This window comes from Agelaius tricolor, unplaced genomic scaffold (genome assembly GCF_023055355.1).
Source record: "Agelaius tricolor isolate 1412-34295 unplaced genomic scaffold, bAgeTri1.0.p SCAF_6, whole genome shotgun sequence".
Taxonomy (NCBI): domain Eukaryota; kingdom Metazoa; phylum Chordata; class Aves; order Passeriformes; family Icteridae; genus Agelaius; species Agelaius tricolor.
In genome coordinates this window covers 31,399,186-31,418,026 of record NW_027269266.1, presented here as the reverse complement: position 1 = coordinate 31,418,026, position 18,841 = coordinate 31,399,186, and the positions used below count along the sequence as shown (strand labels likewise).

The 18,841-nt window shown below is 42.3% G+C and overlaps 1 long non-coding RNA gene across 1 annotated transcript; it reads left to right on the top strand.

The window, feature by feature from the left end:
* The first annotated feature begins 9,476 nt into the window (after positions 1–9,476).
* LOC139591074 (uncharacterized) lies at positions 9,477–16,234 on the top strand. The gene is made up of 2 exons (XR_011679548.1): positions 9,477–9,689; positions 10,054–16,234. It is a non-coding gene; the product is annotated as an uncharacterized lncRNA (long non-coding RNA).
* The last annotated feature ends 2,607 nt before the right edge of the window (positions 16,235–18,841 follow it).

Below are 18,841 nucleotides of genomic sequence, written 5' to 3'. Positions count from 1 at the left end.
TTTATAATAACAAGCAATAGTCACATATCTGCTACCAATGCATTTTGTCACGTAATACTGCTATATATTTTTGGAGCAGTGTTGAAAAGCACACAGACTACTTCCCTCCTATGAAAAATGTTAATTAGACAAATTGTCACCTGATTAAGATGGGCAAAAAACCCATGGAAATTTATGATGAAGATCCATAGTGACTATTTCTAATCACATCTTTTCACATGTTGTCTTTGGGAATCAAAGTTTTAAAATGGCTGAAGAAAATTTATATACATATATTTTATGTAATATGCAAATTTGTGTTGATTTTTAGATATTACTGCAAATAAAAATTTTCTCTGGACAAAGCACAATTGCCTGTCCACCTCCATAAATATGTTTTTATTTATGTATGTGTGTATGCTCCTCTGCTGGTGTGTTTGTTGGGAAGGGGTGTTGTAGAACTTTTGTCCAGGTCCTACCTGTTTATTAATATTTTGGGCAAGTTTTATTATTCCTTTTCTGGGGGAAGACTGAAAAGAAGACAAAAAAATTAATTTGAAACCTAATTATAATTGGTCTTGCTGGTCCTGTACTACAGTATAGGATAAACAGCAAGGGAACTTAAACACATGGAAGAGGAGATTTTGTTTGCATTTCCTAAACAAATATTTTTTAGTAGTATAAAAATAGGTGGAACAGGAAGATAGGCAGGACCTATGCAGAAGAAAAGCATGTTTGTGCCCAATTCACCGGAGAGATTGTCAAAGAACATTTTATCATAATGAAAATATTACCCTTGGAATGCCAGCATGAGCAATGTCGATTCAAGTTGCCTGCTCTTTTTGCTTCTAGTCACTAAAGTTAGACTTGTCCTAGAGTTATTGTGACTGGATGATTTTTTTTTTTAATTTCAGAAAATGTTCTCTTTCATTCACGAATCAATAGCTCTTTGCTAGTCCTGGCTTTGCTGCTTGTACTTCTCTGTCAGCCCTTGCTAAGGGCTGTTGCTAAGGGCCAGAGGAAGTGTCTTGTTGAATTCTGCTGAGAAATTGGGGAGGAAAAGCACATTTCTGTGAGGTGCAAATGAAGCACTTAGCCCACTGCTGTCCTGCAACATAGGAAATATGATTCTAGCTGGAACAAGCTGCTCATGATTAGGATCCCCCTGTGTTTCAGAATTCTGACAGGCTATTCCTAATCTCATAAAATTAGGAGTGTGCCATGGTGGGATCTAAAGAGCAATATTTTTCTTACAGTAAAGGACTCCAAGAAACCTGTTTCAAAAGGAAACTTTTATAAAGGTTGTCTCCTTCACTTGATGAAATTAACATAAATTTTTCTGTAGATTTCAATGAGAAAAAAAACCCCAAAACCCTTTAGTCAAACAGCTTCTAGTGCCTTTATTTGAATTGAAAGCAGCTGAGTGGGGCATATATAAATTTCCTAGAAGTTTTATATATAACAAACTAATAAGTCTAGGGAAATTCTCCCTTTAATGATTTGGAATTTAGCTAGAGGGAACAGAAACATCCAGACCCGTGAAATATGCCTCATTTACTTTCTGATGTATTTAATTTTAAATAAATATTCAGAATATTTATTTCAATACATTTCATGGTGTCTTGTACAGCAAGCTTTGACAAAATTACTTAGTTTTCAAAAAGGTGATATACTCATATCATGACTTACTGTGCCTAGCAAGTCCTGCACAGCAACTACACCACTCTTTCAAGTGACTCTATTAATATCTGATGACTGCATCAATTAGTAATTTTACTGCAGAGTTACCCTCCAGCATGGAAGAAACACAGTTCTTTGAGAAACTGCATGCAGGGGAACCTGCACTATCCAGGTTTCTCAGGCACGTGAGCTCGGGATCCAAGAGCCTGCTCCATCGAGGTCACGTGTGCATTGATAAAGAACCACAGTCGGGGTTGCATGATCAACAAGAACATGAATACACAACCCAGTTGCGTCAGGCAAGCCCATGTGGTTGCATCTCTCCTACCCTACCCAAAGGCTGAAGTTTTTTTGTGTCTGCCTACTGCCTGCAGGTTACAGTGCTAATGAGCCTGTCTTGTGTCCTCTGAACAATCTGTGCTGGAGTTGGAATATGTTTCCTGTCGTTCATCAGAAGAACTGGCAAGCAAGCAAGGCTGACAGATGTAGTTCAGACTTGTGAGGATTTCCTGGTAAGATTGTTTTTTCCCTGTACAACTAATTACGAAAGTAATGGTAGAGATGAATATCCATTTCCCCTTGTTTGCAGTTGCAAAAGTTTGGCATCCACTGACATTTCCTGGTGGTGTAGAAAAGCCAGAAGTGTAATGGGTTGTTGTAATGGTTTGGCCTGAATATTCTTCCTGTGGACCTAAGTGGATGGTAATTTGAATTATATGTCCTGCAAGGTGAGAGCCATAAATCAGGTGTGAGCAGAAGTGAAAGTCTAAGTGATTGTTAATGTTTTGAGATTAAGGTGCCAAATTTCATTTCACCTCTTTAAGATCTGGACAGAACAAAGATACTCTCCCTGTTTTAGAATAAGGAAATAGTGAAAGAGGGAACTTCTGAACTGTATTCCTCAGAATTTCCCAGGAGGTGCGATGAGTGCACTTCTTCTTCCAAGACTGCTAATGAAAAGCCACGGTGTTCTGGAGGAGGTACAGATGGCTTCTGAAGGATGGTTGTATGATGCTTCATTCAGTGGGATTCCGACTCATCATACCCAGCCTGCTACCTCAGAGACAGGAGCTGATGTCTCAAGCATGATCGTGGAGCTGAGTACCTTCTGGAGCAGTCACGCTGCATCTTGGATGAACACCAAAGCTGCTGGGCGTTCAGCACTGCGACAGTCTCCAAGGGAGCTGGGAATGTATGACCCAGGAAGACCCACAGCTCCAGAATCCAGCAGGAAGCATAGCATCTCTTTCATCCCAAGCTAGCTAAAAACCTTTCCATTAGAGCAGGTTTTTCCTAATCAAATACCTCTGTGGCAAAAGATGGTTTGAGAATTTGTGATTTATGTGTTTAAAGAGACTGAGGAAAGGGGCCTTTCTGCTAAACATTCTGTTTCTTTATCCTGCATAACCATACCTTCCCCAAATTCATGCTTTGATGTAGGTAACAGAAATGAAATAAAAGTGGTAGAGATATTATGATTTTTAATGTTCACTGGATATTATTTTTTATGCTTGTTCCTAGGTGCTCAAGACCCTAAAAGTTAAGGAACAACTAAAAAAAAAGAAGGGATTTGCCAGGCAAATGGTATGGAGGAGGATAAGAAAAACTGTCGCACAACACAACTGTCACATATGTTTTTTCCACCACCCTCTATCTTTGGTTGTTCAGTATGTAAGAATAGTTGTCTTTTCCCAAATGCTTACAGAACCTCCCTACAAGACTAGTATCTGCAAATGACATTACTTTTACCCAGAGAAAATGTGTGCAGGCTGGATGGGGTTATGTTTTTTAATGTTCTTTGCACTCTCAATTAGTCTGCAGTTGCAAGTTGCATTACCAGCATTTATCAATTAAATTTTGCCATATGAAGTCCTTTCCTCAGCCTTGCTCACCAGTTGAGATTTGCTAGGCTTGAGGAGCCTGAGGTTGGATATTAGGACAAGATTCTTCAGAGGGTGGCTGGGCACTGGAACAGGGTCCCCACAGAAATGGTCATCAGCCAGTCAACTCAGCCTGACAAAGTTCAAGAAGCATTTGGACAATGCTCTCAGACCAATGGTGTGACTCCTGGGGTGTCCTGTCCAGGACCAGGAGTTAGACTCCATGATCTTTGTGGGTCCCTTCCAACTCAGGATGTTCTATGATTCTGTAAGAAAATGTAACCCTCAAACACTGAGGCTGCAGGAGAAATGGCAGTGATGGTGCATGCCTTTACAGCTTTCACCACAGGAACACCCTATGCAAGTGCTTTTCCATCACTGTGAAAGCAAATGGTTTGTACTGAACTGCCAGTGGAATGTAGGGCAGATGGAAGAAGTAGGTAACTTCATGATCATCCTAGCCATTTCTGTGAGAAACATTTGACTCCAGCCTGCCTGCATAGCTCTTATTCCAGTTATTTACCTTCTTTTCACATTGCTGCAGCCAGACGATTGTTAAGTGCCTTTTTAGGGCAGGTTTGGATTCAGTGAGAGTACTTAGACAAGTAGCTGTTGGCCAGTTTGAGCTGTATGACCCTTGGTTCCCATTTCTAGGACACACTGCTCAAGACACTTGGGCCTGTTACGTCAATAACCTCTTGGTTGCTCCTTCTCAGTCCTGGTCCTGCAGACTCTGCTGACAAGCTCCAGCAGAAAACATCCCCAGTGCAGCTTTTATAAACTGAATAAATGGTGGCTTGTGAATGGATGGTACAGAATTCGGTTGTTTATTTATCTCTGGCCGATTTTCTTGTATCAGACATTTCTACTGCTCTAAAAATGAAAGGTTAAATGCCTTCAAGTCTTTGTCCTAGATATTGCCATGCCACTGTGTTTGAACTCAACAGAGAATCATATGTGTATGCCTTTGTAAATGCCATTCCTATAATTCTCCCTTGCATGATTGTTTTCTGAAAGACTGCAAAGTAAAGCTCGGTGGGAATTTTCCCACAGTCTGTTTAGTTGTATGCAAAAATGCTGACTTGATGAAATGGAACCTTTCTGTGGAAAATATTTGTTCCAGCAAGAAAGCTTCTCAGATTCAGAAGTGGATTTCTGGAAGGAAAAAAAAAAAAAAAAAGAGAGAAGGAAAAACTTTCCATTCTTTTCCTCAAAGTAGATGGCTGCTTAGTGCTCAGGCATTCCCTGGAGGAAATGGGCAAGAGAGGTTCAAACCCCACCTATTCAGCGTGTTAATCTCTTTCTGGGACAGCTATGCAAAGTTAAACATCATCAAACAGGGTAAAAGGGAGTATTCTTACTGGCTTCTGTCTTTTTATGCTTGTTTGGCTTTTTTTTTTTCTAGAAAGGTTCTAAATTCATTTTAATGCTCAGCAAAAGCATATTTTGGAATGACCATTGTTTTCCAAAATACTAATGTTTTGCAGATAGTGTTACACTAACCCCACAGTGATTGCCTTGCAGATCCATTTATAAATTCTTTTAAATGTGGATGACAGAGTCACTCCATTTGGGATCCATACTCTATAAATGGAGCCCTTCTGACTCTTTGCAGGTTTTTTAGGAGACATCCAGGGTTTGATTCTGCACATTTCTAACATATAAGCTGTTATGAGCTTTAGCTACTCAACTAATGGAGCTATTCATACTCTTGATGCCAGCACATTATGAATTGATAACACTTTTATTAAAGTCAATAGAAAGATTTCTACTGGCCTCGAATGAAAGTTCATTACATTATGTCCTTGTATCTTCAAGTTTTGATTTGACACTTGATCTTGTCTTATTTTAGTAATGTTCAGGTTCTATTAAAATTATATTTATATCAGTCATGCATCTCTACAATTTCAGAAAGGAGTATCTACTTTGTCTATTCTTTAGGGAGAGAATAGGAATTCAGGAAACCTGGATTCTTCTCTGACTGCTGACTTAGACTATCTATCATTATTTATTAACTTTAACAATTAATTTTATTATTTCAATATGCAAGGAAATTTAAGCACTAGGAAATATTTTACATTCAGTAAAATATTGCATTATAACACTCATAACCTTAATTTACTCAATGGCAATTTCACAATTAGGACATTATAATGCAGTTTTAATGCACATTTATTATAGTAATGAAGACCAGAATTACACAGATATAACACAAATCATATTTAATCAAGAGCAATCTCAGATAATAACCAACTAAGAATGAGAATTATATGGCACTGAGTTTCTATGTATCATTTTTCTTCTATCAATAAGTAATGGTACAAATTGTCATAATATAAATTGTTTGCATTTGTTTTAAAACATTCTATAATATTGATTGATACTTTAGGCTGAGTACTTATTGTATAAATACCATAAAAGTTCTCCAACTAATGAGAAAATTAATTTTCTGTCCAGCATAACTTCAGTGTTCAATTAGATTTAAATACTAATTCTTATAATGTACTAATTTCTTCAAAATCAAACAAAACAAAACAAAACAAAATTAAAAAACAAAACAAAACAAAACAAAATCAAACAACCAAACGAACCAAACCAAAACAAAAACCACAAACCCCACCCCTAATTTACTCTTTCACAAAGCTGGCAGACGAAAACACTTGAAAAGCAGAGTCTTCAGTTCATAAAAGTAAGTTATATCCTAGAAATCTCCCACCTTTTAAACTAACATTCTGTGAAATACTGTTCAGCTTTACTTTACAGAACGTCACAGACTGGTCCCCTATATCATGTACTTTTGTCTGTCTCACATAGTAACCACCTCCTTGAATCTTCTTAGCTGGAATCATGCTGCCAAAACAGATGGACTCTTAAAGTAAAGTGCAAGACTAATTATTATTTCTTAATCTTCAGCTATGAGATTTATCTTCTAATTTAAATTGGAATAATACTTCCATTGCAGTTTATCATACTTGTACTGTGAAAAACATTCTAGGATCAAGTAAAGTATTATTGTCATAGTGAGTTTAATATATTTTTGCATTTTATGTTATTACAGTATTATTTTTTAAACTATAGCAAAAATATTTTAGGACATATTGCATGTCTTGAGGTATGTTCTTAAGAGTGGTGAATGCATAGGTTTCCAGCAGCTGTTAATACTAAAACAAACACTTCTTCAGAACAGTGAAACATATATGAGAAATCTGTGTTCAGTGACTGAAGAATATCAACCAGCTTCTGAGACACCCCGGTGTCGTGTGCATTCGTAGGTAGCACTATTTTACATTTGGAAGCTTTCTCCATGAGTCATGTCCTAAAGCAGAGCTGTAACTGAGGGATGTTACTGCTCCAGCCCCGCGTGCCTCCCCGGCCACGACTGCCAAATCAGTCTCCAATTAAGAACGTGGATGATGAAAGAATAAATAGCTTTGCGTTTTTTACTGAACACGAGGGCCCCTGTAGCATCCTGAAATGTGTGCTAAATTCAGCACAAAGCATTGTAACATGCACAAACATAAAACTCTGCTGCCTGTTGTACAGATCTGTGCTCACTGCTGCAGTGAGAGATTTTGGTGGATAAGAAATAGCCTCTGACAAAACCAGCAGATAAAATTATTAAGTAAAGATAAAATGGTATCAAATGTCCCCAGAGCTGTGAAACAATAGTTAGCTTACACTAATCCTGACTCTGAGGCTGAGAATGCCGTGGTTTCTCATGTCATTTCAGGAAGTACTTTTGCTACATTTTAAGGCATGATGCAATGGTTTGAAAAGTGGAAAATGTATAACGGAGAACATTCTGGCTAAAATCCCAGGCCCACTAAAATCAATGGGAGCTTTTACTCTGGTTTTGTGTCATACATTGGGTATTTCTCCTCCCTTGCTCTTTTCACTTATGCCCGTTTTATGATACTCTTCGATACATGTCGCTATACTGTAGTTTGTTAAAGGACTGCATGTTTCATTGCATAATCAGAAGCCAAGTTTGCACCAAACAACAGAACATTATTTTTATTTGCAGAAACAAAAATTATGCATTTTCCCTCACAACCGTTTTTTGATAGATATATGATGGATAAAGGTAAGAGGGGATTTACTGAGCTTTAAAAAAATTGATTGTATATCTGTGGCATGCTTTTTTGTGTATGTCACCTGCAATATGTGACCTTCTGTTGTATATGACTTAAAAGTAACTGCGTGCTGTAAGTTAAACACTAGAACATAAACACCTACATTATACCTGAAGCACACAATAAAATAAGAAAACACATTTCCATTTTCTGACTGACCTCAATCTCTGAATGAGGACCCCTGCACATTACATTAGCAGGCTGGGCTCCATTACACTGCCGCACACTCTGCTCAATCTACTGAAATATTGATTTTTTTTACAGAGCATGCACACTGTCAAATCAATATTCCCGTTCACACAGCTGAGCAGCAGAGGCATGGCTGGGGCCTGCTCCATGGCCTAGCAGAGAGGGTGTATGTGGAGGGAGCAGGGACAGAGGGGCAACAGGAAGGCGGGAAGTACCACTGCCCACGGCAGGCTGCAGCAGGACAGAACAGGGCTGAACAGGGCTGGTGTCTGAACAGCACAGAGAGGGTGCAGACAAGGAGGGAAGAACATGTTTCTTAAACACAACAGAAAGGCTCAGGAAAGGCTTGCCCTTTCTGTTTCTGCAGACAAAGGAGCTAAAGGAGGCAAAATCTAATTTCAAAGTGTTTTTTCAGTTTATTTCTCTTTCAGATACTGAAACAGCAGCCATAGGTTTGGGTTAACAGGTATTGCTGCGATCCCACAATGACAAGGACCACATACACACTGGAGTTCACGGTGAAGTGATGCCGCTGCAGGACAGGGCTGGCACGTCTCCTCCCACGAACACTTGCATGCACACACAGCTCATATCCTGAATGACTCTCTTGGAGCTGCTCCAGTGCCTCAAGTACAGACAGAGCATTTTTACTGTCGAGGCTTCCATGGCTGGAGGAGCACTGGATGACTGTTTCAAACTTACTGTGTTAGCAGTTCCATCTGAGCCTAGTGAACTAGCTGGATAGTAAACCCAGTTGAAGTTCTGTGACTTTAATTCGAATATATTAATTTAATTCAATGTAAGAGATAAAAAAAAATGGCAGGAATTATTTTCAAAGCTTTGTTTAGGTAATTCTGTACTCTTAGTGAACGATGAGCTCCACAGAGAACTAATGAAGTCCTGACAACCTTCGAGAGAGAGCACAAAACATTACTTTCCGACAACAGATGCCCTCAGCTATTCCTTCGGGGGGAAGGAACACGCTCTTCAGTAAAAGTTGTACATTCTTTCTAAAGTCCTTCAAATGCCAAGCGGGAACTGGAGACAGCCGGGGATTCTCCTGCTCTCATGCAGCACCGCAGAGCCCCGGCTGCTCTCTCGGGGGAAGCCAGGACACCCGGAGTGCCCGCGGAGCCCGAGTACCGCGGCACGCAGCGCTCGGGGGCAGCACCGCCGCTGAGGTGACACCGAGCGCTCCCCGCGGGGCTGCGGCACGGGGGCGGCTGCCGGGGCCGGGCAGCGCCGGGACCCGCACGGGGCAGTACCGCTGCGGGGCCGCAGGCGGCGGAGGGGGCCCGCACCGAGAACCGAGAACCGGCACCGCGGCACCGCCCCCCGCGGCAGCCCCTGAGCCCGCCCCGCACCCCCGGCCCCGTCCCGCGGCAGCCCAAGACGAGTCGGGGCCGAGGATCCTGCGGGCACCACCGCCCCCTCCCCTCCGCTCTGCTCCGCGCCGCCCCTCGCACCGGCACGGCCGCAGCGGCCACCGGGGCCCCGCGAGCGGCACCGCCCCCGGCGGGCGGGGCGGGCTCAGGGGCGGGGCCGCCTGCGAGGCGGCTTTGGCGCGGAGCGGCGACAGCAGCCGTGACCTCCGACCCCGCCCGCCGCCGGCCAATAAGAGCGCGGCTCGTCCCCGAACCCAAAATTTCCACGTCGGCAAAAGTCAAGATGGAGCGGCGGGCGCGCGGCGCGGGCGGGCGGGCGACACCGGCCGCCACCGCCGCCCGGCGGGACGCGGCCGGACCGGACGGGGCCGCCGCCGCCGCGGGGACTGCGGGCGGCACCGGGCGGGCCGGACCTGTTGCGCTCGTCGGCGGGGGAACGGCTGGTGGGCGGGGGGGTGCCGCTCGGGGGGCTGCGGGGCCGCGGGGGGATGCCCGGCGCTGCCCGGGGTCCCGCAGGGCCGCGGCGCCGGGGCTGTCAGCGGCAGGCGGCGGCCCCCGGTGGCTGCAGCGGCAGCGCTCCGGGCAGCTGCTCGGCCGCGGCTTTGGCAGGGCGGCCCGTTAGCTCCGGGTTGGGGGAGGTGTGTGTGTGGGGGGGGATGCATTTTGGGTATTTATTAAAAAAAGAAAAAAAGGAAAAAGTCTTCGCCTCCTTCTCCCTCTTCCTCGGGCAGCGGGTCTCCCGCCGAGCCGCGGAGGAGGAGGGGGCTCCCTTCCCCACCTCTAACCGTGTGCGCCTTCCCTTCCCAGGCAGGGAAACTTGTGCTGGCGGGCGGCCCCGGCGCCGGTACCGGTACCGGCGGAGGACTGGAGCCTCCGGAAGCAAAGTTCTGTGACACTCCGACTCTGGGTACGATAGCAGTCAGTGCACTACAGAACTTTGTCTCCGGCGGCGGCGGCGGCCCCGGAGCCTCAGGTGGACACGTCACTGCGGGGATGGCGAGCCCGGGCGCTGCCGAGCGCCGAAACCTGCGCTGCAGCCTCGGAATAAAGTCTGTGCTGTCGTGGCCTCCCGCTCTGAAGTTTTGTTGGGTGTCCTTTCTTTCTTTTCCAGGGTAAAAATAGCGCAACATCTGGGTGCTGAGGGTTATTTCAGTGCAGTCAGGCCGGCCTGGCTGCCGGCATAAATGTGAAACTAAGTGGTGCAGCTGAGCCGGAGGTGGTGGGTATGTGAATGTGCTCGATGCTGTGCCTCATTGTGCTTTCTTCTAAGCCTGTAACAGAATCTGATAGCTTAAGTGGGGACTGGAGTTTGATAAAAGTCTCCATGCTTCTAGGAAAAATCTGTGCCACCAAGCCCTGCTGTAACACAATGCAGTAAGTGTGCTAACTCAGGGTTTAGGCCTTGCCTCTGGTGCTGGGCTGTTTTCCTCTTTAGGAACCTCAGACTTCCAGCTGCAGTTGAGAAATAGCTACAACTTCAAGCCTCTGCATACTCAAAGATCACAAGGTTTGTTGCTACTGAGTACTGCAAGGCTTCATCCTCACTGATAGTGGGGGGAAGGCTTTGGAAGGAAAATTGACAGTTATATTTGTTAGTGCAGTTGCAAGGTTTTATAATATAAACTTATTTGACACCTGCACAATACTTAACTTGAATAGTGGCTCTAAGGGCTGAGAAAAGAAGGGCCAAGCTCAACTTTCTTCAGTTCAAATTGACACCTGGCAACGGTACAGTAGCCGGCCTGCCTTTCTTCAGAAATTTTGCAGAATTTCTTGATGTGTAAATATGCTGTGGAGTTCTTGTGAGGTGGATGTAATCAGCTGGTCTGCTTTCATCATAATAAGAGTAATATGAAAAAACATATTGCTAGAGTAAGGTATGACAATTTATTTAAAGATCAGTATGTGCTGTAGAATATGTTAATAATGAAGTATTTTACAGCAGCTGCATTGTATGGCAGAGATGTTGCTTTTATTTTTATATTTTTATATATATATATATATATATATATATATATATGCACATATAAGTATGTGCATATATGTGTTAGAGGTGTCATATTCTGTTAGCTTCTTCTAGCTAATCATCCCCCTTGGGCTCACTAGAAACCTGAATCAACCTTTCCTTTCTGCCAGTCTGAATGTGGAAGGTACAGGAAGATTATACGGTTCATGGAATTGGGCTGGAAACTGAAATGCTGTACTAAGTACATGCTTTTTAGCTCAAAACGTTTAATCAAAGGGTAGGTAAAGTGAGGAGCACTTAACTGTATGGCAGCCCATGTGACCAGCTAGGGCTATATTTGGATGCTGGAGGTTTAAGGAATCCTTTTTGCTAACCATTTTTGGCCAATTGCCTGCTGCTTTATGTTGTGCAGTGTGACGTCTGCTAAAAAGGACTTGGAGGTCTGGTGCCTGCAAACTGTTTAATCAGTGTGGTTATAGGGAAACACCTTGTACTGTCAGGGCTGAAGTCCCACTGTATTTAATTTAGGGGTGGTTCCTGCTTAGCAGGATATGTAATGCAAATTGCAGTTTCCAATTTTTGTACTAAATAGCCTTTTGGAGAGATGGAGGGGGGGGATTGGTAGTGGCCCAGTAGATTTTATAAAGGCTTCTTAGATGCTCAGATTTGGTGGTTAAAGCTCCATATACTGGAAACCCACAGACTGGAGCACTGGCTTACTCTTTTGGGGTAAGTGTGATGTGTTTGAATCTCAGCTCATTGCAGTATAAATTCAGCCCAGAATGGGCGGGGGTGTTGGAGGTGGGGCAGGCTTCTGAAACCTCTTCTAGTGGACTGGGTGTGATGCAGATAGCTAAGCTGCAGTGGGAATGAAGAATTGTCTGCCTTCTCTTTAAAACATTACAGCTGGAGCAATTTTTTTTGCCTGCTTTACTTCCCTGGTGGTCAAGCTGACCAGTTCTGAAGGTAAGATGAGTATTTCTTGGCCTCTTGGTAGCCCTCGCTTGTCCTTGCCACATGTCTGTCATGTCTGCAGCATGTTGTACCTCCTGTCCTACAAGTAATACTTGAATAGTGACCTTTTGGTGACACTTCTGCTTTGATACAGGAAATCATGTGGCCTTCAGATAGGACTAGAAAAGAGCTTAGCGCTTCTGATTTTGTGCTTTATTCTTGCACTGAAATGTATGTGATCTGACAGACCCTGGCGTTTGAACTTTCTCACTTCTTTGCTGTGTAAGACTTTAGAGGCAAGCTTGAGGTGTGTAGCAGTGCTTGGGGCCTTGAATGGGAGATGAAGCTTTGGCTAACCTATTAACAGTAGTGTTTGATGAAGATGATGCAGGAAATAGAAAAATAACTGGTGATGCTATTTAATATAGAGTCTGAATGCCAAACTGTGTAAATGGATTCATACACATTATTTTCCAATGACTGCTTGGCATTGTCTGCTTCTCTTCTAGTGCATCACTGGAGACATACTCTGAACTGCTGCATTATTTTTTAGTGCTTTTTGACACTTCAGAGTGTCTGTTCCAATTACAGTCCTTCCCTCATTGGAAGAGTGGCAAATGAGCATGCTGAGTAAATTACACGAATTTCCAAAATAGTACAAGTCTGTTATTTGAAGGGGCAGAGGCAAAGGAAATGATACCAGCCTATTTATTGTTCTGCAAAGTGGAGAACAGGAAAGGAGTTTGCTGTCAAGTACTCTGAAGGTTGAAGCTGAATGAATCTGAGCATGGCCCAGACTCCCTGTATATATTGATTGAGCTCTATGTACGTGCTTGAAATCTGTACAGAGGTGCTGAAGTTTGAATTCAGAATTTTAAAAGAGACATCTTAGAATTTTAGAATATAAAAGGTGCTATCTCATGCCTTCTTTTCTCTTCCAGGTTGGGATCTCCTTAAGTGCCAAGATTTTGGCATGTCTTGCACTGCTGGGAGTAATGATGAGCCAGTGTGCAAGTTCAAGTGTTGGGGTTTTTTTGTGATGGGAGAATAATTAAGAGCATAGGGAATATAGAGTAAAGGCAAGCTGCACAGCCTGTAACTGGTTAGTCTCAGGATGCCATGGGACCTGATAGAGTTGAGGAATGTCCTTACTCAAGTAGCTTCCAGAGACTGGATTTTGAGCTGAAGTTTTAAGCAAAAATCTAACTTGTGCCAAAATTGCTGTTAGTAGAGATAAAAAAGACAAGCCTTTCATGTGTATTTTTGTGGAACTAAGTTGTTCTGTTTTATTAGAAATAGAACTAGATTTACTGACTTGTAGCAACTGTATGATAAACAATTTATAAATAGACCATAGATTTCAATTAAATACAAATAAAGTATTGGAAGTTAGGAGCTGACTACCAAAAACCCTGGTATATTTTATATTTTTGCTTATCTGCTGCCTGGGCAGCTGTATTCAGGAAAATTCTCCAGATCCACATAAACTGAAGTGTCCTGAAAGCCCACCTAGAGCAGCAGCTCCTGGAGTCTTGTTTATTTTGTTTCTGGTGGTAGCAATGGTCTTTTCCCAAGATCTTGGGACAGCAGGATAGAAATGTTTTGCAGGATACCTGAGTTACCAACACAAGGCCACATGCATCTGTCAGCTGCAGAATGGGAAGCAAAATTGCAGTATTTGAGGTGAGCTAATGGCACTGTGAGGTCAAGGATTTGCCTTGCAGCTGGAGCCAGAGAAGGTGAACCTGGTCCTGGTAGAAACAGGACATTGGGCTATAAATAAGTGTATTCTTAGAAGTGAAAACTGGAACTGCAGAGCAATCCAAGGTGTATTTTTAATTTTGTTTTGTGAGGGAAGTAAAAGTTAAAAAGATTTGACAAATTCCATTCAAACGGCTATTTTCTTACATTGTGTAACAGACAAAGTAGAAGTGAGCCAGGTGCCCATTGTGCTGATTGTACTCTGCAAATAATCTTTACTATGACCAGGATTTATTTCTTGGAATGCTGGTACTAATACTACTGAAGATAGCTTGGTGTGGTTGAGCCCGTATTTAAAATATTAGAGGTGGTGTGCTTAAACCTCACCCTAATTAACTGCAGCATGAGGGAGCTGAAACTCGGCTTCATATTGCCAACTCAAAGGAATTACTTGCTGAATTATATGTATGTATATAGTAACTTGCTGAAATGAGCACACAGAATCCTGGGCCTTGTGAAGAAACAGCCTGGGACTATTGGTGAATGATTGCCACTTTATTTTGAGTCCAGTTGGACCATGAGGCAATACTGCCTGTTTGTGCAATGACAGTTCTTACTCTGTCTGATGGCTGTTACCTTTCAAGTTTTAGAAGCTGCATTCTTGCACCAATACTTGATCTGTTGCAGAGCTCTTATGAATGTTCTCCAGCTGTAGTCAAAGGATGAATTTCTCTTTTTAACAAAAGTAAGTCTCAATGCTGAGTATTGACCCACTTGGATGGTAAAATCCAGCAGCACTGGTTTTGGAAACATCATTAACAGTATGGGAGACTCAAAATAATGGCAGTAGCATATTTAAGTTGTGCAGGTAGAGCCATTTAGGCAAACAGAAGCTGTTTAATACTCTGCATTTTGGCAGCTGGGTGGCTTGGAGCTATCTAAATTCATGAAGGCAAGTAAGTTCAATTGCAGTGAGTGCTATCACTTTTGCTGTACTGACTTCCAGCTCCCAATAGGACATCCCAAAATTGTGACAATCTGCAGCAGTTCCTTCAGGTGCTGCTTCCTTGGAAGAGGCAGAGAAAGGATGGTTGTGGTTTGTAAAAATGTGCATAGATACAGCAATCAGCTGTCATCCTTTAATGTCTTCTTTCACAAACTGAAACACAGGAGGCCTGTCTGAGCATCAGGAGGTACCTTTTCATGGTGATGGTAACCAGGCACTTTTACAGCTTAACCAGGGAAGTTGCAGAGTCTCCATACTTGAAGATATCCAAAAGCTGTCTGGCTACAGTTCTGGGCAGCCTGCTCTCTGAGACCCTTCTTGAGCATGGGGTTGGCCCAGATAACCTCTGGAGTTCCTTTCCAACCTGAACAATTCTGTGGTTCTATAATTCTTTTCCTCACTCTATATGCAGAAAACTCTTCTACCTTTCCTTCTGTGTTCTCCCTGTTCTCAGTTTCTTCTTGCTACTTACTGTCACATGAATTATCCTTTCATTAATAAAGCAGAGGGGGAGAAGGGTTACAGAAGATCAATATTAATCTGAATAAATGTAATGTAAAGCACATAGTGATCACCTTTGACTCTAGTGTTAACTTAGCTCGAGTGGTAAAAACTGAATCCCATCAGAAGCATGTTCTTGCTTTAACTTACATAAGTAGTCAAGTACAGTATTAAATGTGTTTAATGCGGAGGGATTCTCATTTTCCTAGCGACTCTTACTCTCCTAAAAGAGTGGTTTTGCTCTTAAGTTATGGTTGGGCCTGAGGAAGCAGCTGAAGCACAGAGATTTCTTTTGCATAAGGCCTTCCCAGTGCAGTGATGTTAACAGACTGACCAAATATTCCTAGTGTGATAGCAGCTCTCTACCAAATAGCATCAATGCCAGTGAGATGTGCTCCCTGCCCTTTTGCTGAGGAAAAGGAGCTGTGCTGAGGTGGGGGAAAGTGTGGCAAACCACAATTCCATTCAGAGGGAAGGACCTAGCCAGGGCAGAAATGTAGGTAAGGTGAGCACTTCTTGCAGTGGAAGATGTTGGGTAGATATGAAGGCTTCAAATAGAAAAGAATATCTGCTTGGCTGCCCTGACTCCTTTTCAAGGTTGCTCATGTTTAGTCTTCAGGGAGTTGCATCACTGTAACCCCCCCACATAGCAATCAGGGCAGGAAGCTGGTAGTGTAGAACAAGGCTTGGAGAAAAGGTGCATTTCACACTGGTTGTGAAACTCTTGTAGTCCTTGCCTTGAAGAGCAAGTATGCTGGGGAATATTTGCTTTGCTGCTGCTGTGTAAGATACTGCACTCTCCTGTAGGTATGGCTTGAGGGATCAGAGGAGGAAGGAGATGTAGCTACACCTGGGGAGAGGGCAAGGCAGAGGGTAGTGGGTGGAAGAGGCTGTGGAAATTGCCAAAGGAGCAAGATTTAGGCTCTGCTGTAAAGTTTATTGTCCATGTGACCATGACTTGTTAAGTCCTTTTCTAGGTGTTAAACTGCTGGACTCTACATTGACCCAACTGATTTGTGAGCCTTATGTGCACTCACACTGTGTGAGAGAAGCTTGTGCCTTTTGAGGTGTTTTAATAAATACCTGAAACATTATGTTCATAAAGTACTATAATTATGTAATATGGGACTTAAATTTATGTTGTGCATTAATTTGAAAATAAAAGTGGACTTCACATTCTGGATTCTTATGGCTTGTATAATATAAATTCATTAGTTCAAATATGTTAGCTAACCCAATGAGGACCTGTAGTACTCATAAACAATTGCTGGCAAACTGTAATTAACTATCTCTAGAGAGAAAGAGGACATGCTGCCAAGAAAGAGGAACTGTGCTTAACCATTGCACAGTAAGGAATCAATACTAGTGGAGTCCTAAACAAGGAGGGAAGGCTCGCAAGTCCTCCACAGTAAAAGTTTCAGACAACAGCATTGTAAGGAAATAAATGGATGACAACAGCTTTGGTTTCCACCCTCATGTGTTCTCAGCCAGTCAAATCCAAACCAGAACTGAAAAGCAAGGAATAATGCATGGACATAAAGCTCAGTGCTCAAGGAGAGATTACTCCTGAAAGAGAGAGAAAGCAGGCTCAAGCCTGCAGGGGGTGCTTCTATCATAAAAGGCTTTTTCAAAAATATTTTAAAATAAACTCTTCAACTTATGCTTAGTTGTGGGCTTGTGTTCTGGCTGGTTTGTTGAAATATTAATCTTGTAGTTTCATTAAATACAATGCATTCCATGTGGGTTTGGTTAAGAAGCGAGAATAAAAATACAATGAAAATTGAATTCTGTCTTTAAAATACTCCATTACTCACATTGTATGTTCTTGGCTCAGTGTTAAATATTCCGTTCTGGATTGGTTCACTTGTGTGAACCATATCGTTTAAATTTTGATGTTAAATATAATCATAATTGGGATGAAGCAGACAAAATGGGAAGAGGTAAAGGCAACTTTTAGTGGTTGGATATAAATGAAGAAAGGGCATGGGCAGCATAGCTGCCTATGCTCACAGCATAAAGTGTTGAGATATTTTCTTCAGCATTATATGGACCACTTGCCATGTACAGTAAGCAGCACCAAGGCTAGTGAAAGGGAAAGCTTATATTGCAGGTCCATGTCAATATTTTTCTCCGTGCTTTGAAATCTTTGTGTTTAAATTATGCTAAATTGGCATCTTGTTTTAAGGATAATGTCAAAATACTGAGTTTTGTATAATCACATTTTCTCTCTGACAGAAAGGAGGCTGCAGCAAGGTGGGGGTCAGTCTCCCCAGTGACAAGTGATAGGGCAAAAGGAAATGGCCTCAGTTTGGGCCAGGGGAAGTTTAGATTTGATATTAGGAAAAATTCTTCATTAAAAGTGCTGTCAGGCATTGGTACAGGCTGCCCAGGGAAGTGCTAGAGTTGCCAGCATGTGTAGATGTGGTGCTTGGGGACATGGTTTAGTGGTGGACTTGGCAGTGCTGGATAAACCGCTGGACTTGATGATCTTAAAGGTCTTTTCCAACTTAAATGACTCTATTAAGCTCACTTCTGATGTACAAAGGCAGATATATTGGTGACAGTCACTGTTTCAGTGTATGAGACAGTAAGTAGAAGTACTGCTAGCTGTGTAAAACTTCCAAGGAGATGTTGTCATTTCATCACATTCAAAGTTATTGAATGTGAAAAGAAACCTAACAAAATACTTTGAACTACAAATGGATTTTAAAGTCTTCAGACTGAAATTATTTCCCTGCACTAAGAATAAAAAACATTTGTGAGAGAACTTGCTGTTGGATCATGCTTTTGCCAAATTGATGCTATTTATTCTGCTTCATAAACTGTTATTTTGGGGTGGAAAAAGTTGAATGATATATGATTATCTAAATATATGCATATAAACACATATATATGGATGTAAAATGTAAGGGTTTAGATTTTGATGTTTATGAAGTGTTTCAAGTGCATGGTATACAGAAAGGATCTTTTGAACATAGATTTTGCATAGTCTAGAGTTATTTCACTGCAGACATTATTATGTCTGGTTTTTTGGGATAAGATTTTGTTACACCACAGGTAAAAAGAGTGGTTGCATGCAGGGGAGGAGGGATACTGGCCAAAGATGTCAGTGCTGCCAGCCTGGGGAGTTTTTTGAGCAGTGAGCACTTGCAGCAAAATAGCACTGTATTCCCTTGAGAAAAATGGGGAAAAATAGGAAAGTATTAAAGGATGTTTTCACAAGCATAGGGAAACTTTTTATGACTTACGCTGTATAGAATTTGGGAGGTAAGTAAGGTTAGTGCTGTGAACCACTGCAATAATGAGGAAACCCAGAAGTGGATTTGCCATCTAGCTGATGGAGGGGTTTTTAATTGCACAAAAATTTTCATCAAATAGGGAGTAAAAGTTAAATATAGAAGAACAAACACATAAAGGACATTTTGGGAGAAAGGCATGCAGCTAAATTTTTTGAGTGCTTGGAGTAT